The sequence below is a fragment of the Palaemon carinicauda genome, chromosome 3 (assembly GCF_036898095.1).
Source record: "Palaemon carinicauda isolate YSFRI2023 chromosome 3, ASM3689809v2, whole genome shotgun sequence".
NCBI lineage: Eukaryota > Metazoa > Arthropoda > Malacostraca > Decapoda > Palaemonidae > Palaemon > Palaemon carinicauda.
This window is the reverse complement of record NC_090727.1, coordinates 93,392,576-93,401,324: the sequence shown is the minus strand read 5'-3', so window position 1 is coordinate 93,401,324 and position 8,749 is coordinate 93,392,576.

Here is an 8,749-nt window from a genome sequence, read left to right as displayed (position 1 = left end):
TGGACGAAACTAATAAAAAATCAAGTTAAATTTTAAAGTATTTTTTGTTTGTTTTTATATTAAAGTACTTCCTAAAATTTTCGTTATTATTCACTTTTATTATAAAGAAGTACTGTACGCGACCCGTCAATAATGTCGGCTAAACATTTAGATAGATATGCACTTACACAGGTGTTCATGATTTTAAGATTGTTCATTTCAGCAAATTCCACAAGTATGTCTTCTCTGTCATTCCTTGTGCCTACTCCAAATTCATCTACCTCCGATTCTCCTCTCATCTTTACACCTACTTTAGCACCGAAATCACCCAAAGCAAATGGAAATCGAGTCTTATGTGTTTGTCATAAATATCTCCAGATCTTCATAAAAGTTTTTATTTCTTCCTTTGTATGGGATGTTGTTGGTGCATACGTTTGAACGATCTTCAGTTTATACTTCCTATTTAGTTTGATGATTAATCTTTCAATTCTATCACTACCACTACAAAATTCTTCTTTGTTAACTGCAAGATTCTTTTTAATAAAAATGACCCACTCCATTTTCTTTGTTCCTTTCTGTCGTCTGAAACAAAATATATTGCTTTCTTTTAACTCTATATAGGACTCCCCAGTTCTTCTAATTTCACTCAATCCTATTATATCCCAATATATATATATATATATATATATATATATATATATATATATATATATATATATATATATATATATATATATCCAGTCACTTGATTTTTATTATATAGGCGAAATTAAGGTATTAGACTTTCCTTTTTTAAATGAGTTTCAGATTTGCCATTTGAATGCTAGAAGAAAAAAAAATTAAATAAATCCTCAATGAATTTCCTCGTATGCGAAGTTCGGGTAGCTCAAAAGACTATGCAAAGTTTTGTGTAATGTAATATTTCTCTTTCACCTCCAATATATAGTAATTAAAGATGGCCTATTTCATGACATCAGCATCAATTCAGCCATTTCTAATCCAGTACAGGACAAAGTCCTGAGACATGTCCATATTCGTGTCTGAGGTTTGACCATTATCATCACCCCGCTGCCCACTGTGGATTGATGATGATGAGAGATTTTAGTTATATTGCTCACAGCAAACCAACCTAGTTTGAGTGGCCATGACCAGTACAGCTTTGCTGATCATAACGACACGCAAAGCCTTTCATCACGTTAAGGTATCCCCACTCAGAAAGGGCCTATTCTATTGGTAGGGACTAAATGAAAAATTATTTTAATGTGATAAGGAAGATCTTTTGAATTCGGTATTCAATGGTGTAATCAATTTATTCTTTTCAAAATACTTTAGATCATTAAGTCTTCTGGAGGATCGCTTAGACTCAGAGTGTACTCCCATGAACTTTCAAAGGTTCGTCTGATTCATTTCCCGAGCACTGCTGGGAGCGATTAATCCTTCCATTGGCTTTATCTCTCCTCTCTTTCCTTCTTCCTCTGTCAACAGAACCTTCATTAGGAATCCCGGAAGGACAATATTTCTTTTCTAATGGATAAGATCTAGATAAGTTGGAGGGAAGGATTGTCACGTTGTCCTCCTCGTCAGCTCTGCGTGTGCACTTCTTAAGGAACAATTGGAATGATTTCGGGGGATTATTCATTTATTCATAATGAAAGATGGTGGGAAAATTTATAGTAACCTCACCTACTTTTTCAAAAATATGCAACGACAATTTAAATACAAAAGCAAAGAGTTGAGAATTATACGGAAAATTAAATTTATGAACAAAGAAGTAATGTATGGGATTAAGGAGTAAATCTATATAACCCAAAGTCTATAAGCACAGTGAGATATAGAAATTATAAGAGAAGAAACATCAAAGCTGCCATGGGCACAATTAGAGTTGTGATGAATGTTCTTACTATTTTCCTAAAAATCCTCATTATAATAAATAATAGCATAAACAAATTACAATAGCAATGATTAAAATTTCTCTCGCGCGAATTCATTTTTGCTTTGACATAATTTCTGGAATACTTATAACAACGTATAGATTTTCCAGCTGGCTCTGAAATATTGGGACAGGGATGATTAAAAATCCTAGGATCGTCTAGGATGAAACGACTTCATTAGTACAGATCAGCTTTCTATTCTATTTTTGGAATCATACGCATCTTTAATCAACGGTGACATGCAGGGAGATCAAAGGGATATTTTGAGAGAGAGAGAGAGAGAGAGAGAGAGAGAGAGAGAGAGAGAGAGAGAGAGAGAGAGAGAGAGAGAGAGAGAGAGAGAGAGAGAGGGGGGGGTGAACACTCAGTTATTTTAGATCATGTGTTCAACATGTAATATGTGTATTTGAAAGAGATGTTTTATTCTGTAATATTTACTGATAATAGTATCAGCAGCATTATATAAGAAAGAAATGTTTTGTGTCAAGTCTGTTTTTACTTGACATTTAGTTATTTAAGATGTTTCTCAGTTGTAATTTAGTAAATTAACTTAAAGAAGGGCCGACGTCATACGTACATATGTTTGGTCAACGGGATTTTGTATGATACAGGAAATGTTCTGCTTTTCTTAAGGAAAGATACTTGTGTTAATTTGATAGTAATATCAAGAACTGAGTGAAATTCAACTCTATTGTGAGATTTTGTTAAGAACCAGCCCCACAAACGAACGCATAAGTGTAAAGTAGATCGTGAAGGGAATTGTAAAGAAATGTGACCTATATTCAGAGATAACATTGAAATACATGATTCGGTATTTTTGGGTCAATGAGTTTGATGTTGTAGTTTATTTTAAGTATCCTTCTAAAAAAATAAAGTAAGACTACAAAATAAACGAAACTTTTTGTTGGAATCGTTTCCCGTTAGCGCAAAAAAAAGCCAAAAAATATATTAATAGAAAAAGATTATCTGGGAGAAGAAACCTAAAAAAAGATGAGTAAGACAAATGTGGAAAAGATGAATAAGACAAATCTAAGGAAAAGATGAGTAAGAGAAATATGAGGAAATGATGGGTAAAAGAAATCTGAGGAGAAATGAGTAAGAGAAATCTAAGGAGAAAATGAGCAAGAGTAATTTGAGGAAAAGATGAGTAAGAGAAATTTGAGTAAAAATGGGTAAGAGAAATATGAGGGAAAGATGAGTAACAGAAATCTGAGGAAAAGATGAGTAAGAGAAGTCGGGATAAAAAAAAAAAATAGGTAAGAGATATCCGAAGAAAAATCTTTGGAGGAAATGTGTGTTGTTGGTTCGTGAATCTAACGATGAGAGCGAAGTAATGAGAGATAACTGGGTGATGGCCCAATTTGGAGGTCCATTAAGGCTATCCAGGGAAACGTTACGAGGAAGAAGGAAAATAAGAAGAATTCGTCTGGTTTGTTACTTTCTTGCGTTGTCTAAGACTTCAGTTGGTATTTATAGTAACCGGGTGTTACATTTGTATTTGTAGTAATACATAGAGTACATTGCTTTACAATTATTATTAATTGCTTTTCTGAATATTAACTTTTTTAAGGTATACAGTAACCGAACGTGAGGTTTCTTTAACGGCGGGATTGTCGTATTGTTTTTTGTAGTGATACATAGAGAACATTAATGGATTATGTCTATCGTTTATAATGTATGCTATATAGAAATTGAAAAATATCCTGGAAAAAAGCAATTAGCATTAATTATGAAAAAAGTAATTAATGCTTATTGCTTTTTATAAGGCATAACTTATAAATGACAGGCATAATGAATTCTGTAGCATGTTGCATGAACATAAATACAGAAATTTGTGAAACAATGCATAAAAAAAACATGGTTCATGTGAGGACCCATTATCACAGTTGGTTTAGTGTCCGAAGCTCATAACCCATTTGCTATAATCTGTATTGACAAGTATATTAGTGTATTTTATTAATATTCTTTTATGTCAATGCCCTCTATACATCAAGAAGCTTTTCGATGAAGAAACCGGACATATTTTCACTATTCCTTTTTTTATGGAGTTCTGGAAGAGAACTACTTGTCCGAAATGACACTGAATTGCAGAAAAGTTATTTTCATGAAGTTTCCTGATTCTGGAGTTAAATGCATTGTTGACATTGAGTGATTGGATGAATAGAATGCAATATTTTTTTCATCTCTTATATTTTGGTAATTTGTAAATTTTCGTTGCAGGTATGTGATGGTAACGATTTCTAAGGCGAGGGAGAGAAGGCTGTCTGTTAGAATTCAAGGTAACAAAAGTGAGAATTCATCTTTATTTATTGTTATTGTTCCCTTTATATATAGAGGTGCAGTTTTAGAGATGTCATCTATTAAGGGCTGCGAATTTACAATTATTTCCTAAAATTTTTCACCTTTTGAAATCTTTTTATTACAACAAAGATCATTGACGTCATGGAGATTGTATAAAGAGCAGTTAAAAACATAGAACAAAAACTCTATTATTATTATTATTATTATTATTATTATTATTATTGTTGTTGTTGTTGTTGTTGTTATAATTATAAATAAGGGGTTGAATATGCAAGGAGTCGAATAAAAAAGCGGTAGAATAATTAAGGGGTCGAAAACTTCAATCAAAAATTTCTTTTCGGTCTCCTTCTTCACAGACATAGTGATCCTATCTCCTCGTCAGTCACCTGCGAACTAAAAAGTTTTATCAAAATTTTGACAGGAGCCCACACACGCATCAAAAATTTGACGACTCGTCAAAAAAAATCAAACGGATTTGATCCATCAAAATTTTGCTTCAAATCTTTTCTTGACATCAAAACGTCCCACACACACTCAAATTTTGCATCAAAATTTTGATATCAAAATTTTGATGCAAAATTTTAACGCTTTTTTTGAGCGTGTATGGGCCCCTTAAGACAGGGTGCTAATTATCGTGTTGTTAAAAGTTAAATTTGTTGATGGACTTGTTTTGGAGAACATTACCGGCTACAAAATCAAAAATCTATTCTACGTTCATGGTTTTACCAATGGTGAATCTGAACTTTTTGAATGGATAAGATTAATGGAAGTTGACCATTTTTTAAAATCTGATATATCATTTCATTTAGGTTGACATTCTATCTCTCTCTCTCTCTCTCTCTCTCTCTCTCTCTCTCTCTCTCTCTCTCTCTCTCTCTCTCTAAGGATGTATACATTTTATATACTGAACATTACCATCAGCGACTGTGGAGGTATCATTGTACAGTAACGTTTAGCCCTAATCTCTCTCTCTCTCTCTCTCTCTCTCTCTCTCTCTCTCTCTCTCTCTCATGTGCAATGTGTCTGAGCGAGTTAAAAGGCGGAACAATAATCATTGGTGTATGATAGGTTTAAGTGTAGCTGTATGTGTAGGCAAAGGAAAAGTGAACCGTAACTAGAGAGAAGGATCCAATGTAGTACTGTCTGGACAGTCAAAGTACCCCCATAACCCTCTAGCGCCAGTGTCTCAACAGGTGCTGGTGCCCTGGCCAACCTACTACCTTTGTTTCCTGTCACGCACAGCTCTACCCGTCTCTGGAATTGGAGGAGAGATAGGTGTGTACCTTCGTGAGAGGGATGTTCGTGCAAGTGCGTGTGTGTTTGTTTGCATATCTATTTAAATATTTAGTCTTCATTTGTGACGTTAATAATTAAGTAATATTTATGGTAAGTGTAACATCACTTGTTTATGCTATTTGTATTTATTACAAGAACATGATGGCCTTTGAGTTAGTTTCTGAGATTAGTTTGAAATTAATTTTGGCTTTGTTTCCTCTGAATTGTTGTGGTAGCATACAGTTGGACTACAATAATCCGACGGTGGATGTCTTTGAGATTTTGAAGTATTATCACAGAATTATTAAAGAATGGGCCTTTTGGAAGGTACTTATTGGCTAATTAGATATTACGATACTAGTGTACGCGACCCCTCGTAAGTGATGGCTACATATTTAAATATACAGTACATACACACGCACCCAACTCTCACTCTTACCTGAAGGACGCGGAGGGACCTAGTAGTTATACGTCTAACTGTGACCGGAAAGATATATATATATATATATATATATATATATATATATATATATATATATATATATATATATATATATCGGGGAGATTTTCTTATTGTTCCTATAATTTTCTTTACCTTTTAGGTTTCATCTGAAATATTGAAAAAAAGTTATTTAAAAACCTTTACGTTCTTTAACCAATGAAAGCCAAATATGATTTTTCCTAACAGCCTGGGAGGTATGCTAGATTTTAGAAATAAAAAAATATGTGGTAGAACGTTTCCCCTCACTGATAAGATTAATCCTGGAGTTGATTAATCCTCCTTCATTTTCCTCAATTACAACAAATCCTTGATTTGAAATCTTTCGAGTCCCAGAGATTTGCCATTCACATTGGGCGGGATGTACAGCAGTTGAGAAGAGAAGGATCGATTAAAGCTGGTTTCTTTCTGGTAAGCTTTTTATAGTGTGTGTGTGTGTGTGTGTACTTAGAAGCACTGAGATGAATTTTAGTAGATATTATTGACTCGCGGCCTACCGTCTACCCATTATTATTATTATTATTATTATTATTATTATTATTATTATTATTATTATTATTATTATTATTATTATTTTTATTGTTTTTAACATGATCAACCACAACAATAAAAGTTTTCATTTATTGATAATGCCATTTTGGTTGCGTTATTTGAAATTAACACAACTAAATATTCCATGTTTTTTATACTCACGGCAAGAATTGTGAATGAGAAGACGAAAGTAAGATCACAAGTGGACCTTCCTTGAAGTCAATCTGCTTTGATTTTTGTTAGTTATGTAAACTCTATCAATATTGGTTAATGTTAATTTAATGTGTCTTTCTCTTATTTATTCACTCCACATATATGATTAGGGTTAAATTCCCTCACAATGGAGGATTGAGAAGCTAAAAGGTTTTTCAAATTCAAGACCTTCAATTGTTGTTTTCAGTCCAAATCCCTTAGATCCTTTAGTCTTATTGACTTAATCAATAGTCAATAGAAGCGACAAAGGAATTCGTCCTCTTAACAACAAAGCTCTTCCAAGTGGCTTTAGACTCTTATCAATTGTAAACGATTCTATCAATGTTTTAATATACTCTATGTGAAATTTGTTGGTGTCTCTTTGGATAGAGGGAACTGTTTGAAATGTATGTTTTGCCAGTTTCGTATACCCCACAGGTTAAATTACATTGCTTTTGACTTCTACTGAAACTGCTTAGTAAAGATTTCCACATCGCAGAACCTTTACAATATTCAAACTTTTCTTGTTATTGAATATGATTTTGTCTAATTGTATCCTGAAATTGTTTATATAAAATAGAAAGAAAAAAATGCACAAAAGGACTTAGGAAAATGTGTTTGTGAGATTGAAATCTCTCTCCGACGGGAATATTTACCTGAAGAGTTCAGCTGGTTCTGGGGTTTAACATGTTCTTCTGGAGCCACTTTACAAAATTGGGCTGGGCTTTTATTATACACAAAAATTAGAATAACTTTTGCTCTCTCCTGGAAAACTTCCATTCACTCTCTCTCTCTCTCTCTCTCTCTCTCTCTCTCTCTCTCTCTCTCTCTCTCTCTCTCTCTCTCTCTCTCTCTCTCCATTCAGGCTGAAATAAGAAAAATATTGCATTTCCTCTTTGGATTTTAGAGAGCTAACATATTATTTCATCTGTTAGAAATTTGTAAATTCTTCAAGTTTTAAAGTTGGTGAACACTCATAATCTGATTAGTTTGTTTTTAGAAAGTTTTATTTATTTATCAAATCAAAATTGAATTAATCCAAAACGGTAGCCTCTTTGGAAATAAAGTTCAATTTAGGGAGGGAACTCAGTTTTACAGGAGTAAACTGTAAAATCTAATACAGCTTCAGAATGTAAATATGATGGCAATTTTCCAAAGTAAATTGTGTTCTTGTTAACAGTGAAGGGAGGAACTGAATTTATGCTTTAGTCAATTAATTATCAGTAGAACAAATAGTGTCGTATGGGAATTAATATCCCAGAGAGTACGGAAGACATTTTCACTTATGATGCTGATATTTATTACCTCCGCCAACGAAGTTGGAAGGAGGTTATGTTTTACCCCCTGTTTGTGTGTGTTTGTTTATGAACAGCTTACAGACCACAATTTTATTTGCAGAGTAGTGAAATTTGCATTGATTAAATGTTATATTCAAAGCAGGAAATGATTAAATTTTGCAAGGTCAAGTTCACGGTCAAGCAAAATGTCCAATTCACGTAATCAGCCATAAGTTTTGACATCGTTGTCACAGCGACTCCAAACTTGGTTCATATTTGACTGTATAAAAATCCACGCCAATTATTACATGTTATGTCGAAGGTCAATGCCGAGTCCAAGGACAAGGTCAAGCAAAAGGTTAGAATTCGGTCATCAACCTTACTGCCACAATTGTAATCGTAATATAATGAGACTTGCAGGAAATTTAAACTTTTATGTAAAGAGTTCTTTAGGGTTATGGTGGCCGATGTGGTAATGTCCCTGACTTGTGTACACCAGACTGGGTTTCGAGTCACGCTTAAACTCTGGAGTTTCTTTGGTTGCTGCAACCTCACCAACCTTGTGAGCTAAGGTTGGAGGGTTTGGGGAAGCCTATAGACCTAGCTGCTGAGTCATCAGTAGCCATTCCCTGGCCCTCCTTGGTCCTAGCTTGGGTGGAGAGGCGCTTGGGCGCTGAGGGTGTATATATATAGTCAGTCTCTAGGGCATTGTTCTACTCGATAGGGCAATGTCATTGTCCCTTTCCTCTGCTATTTATGAGCAG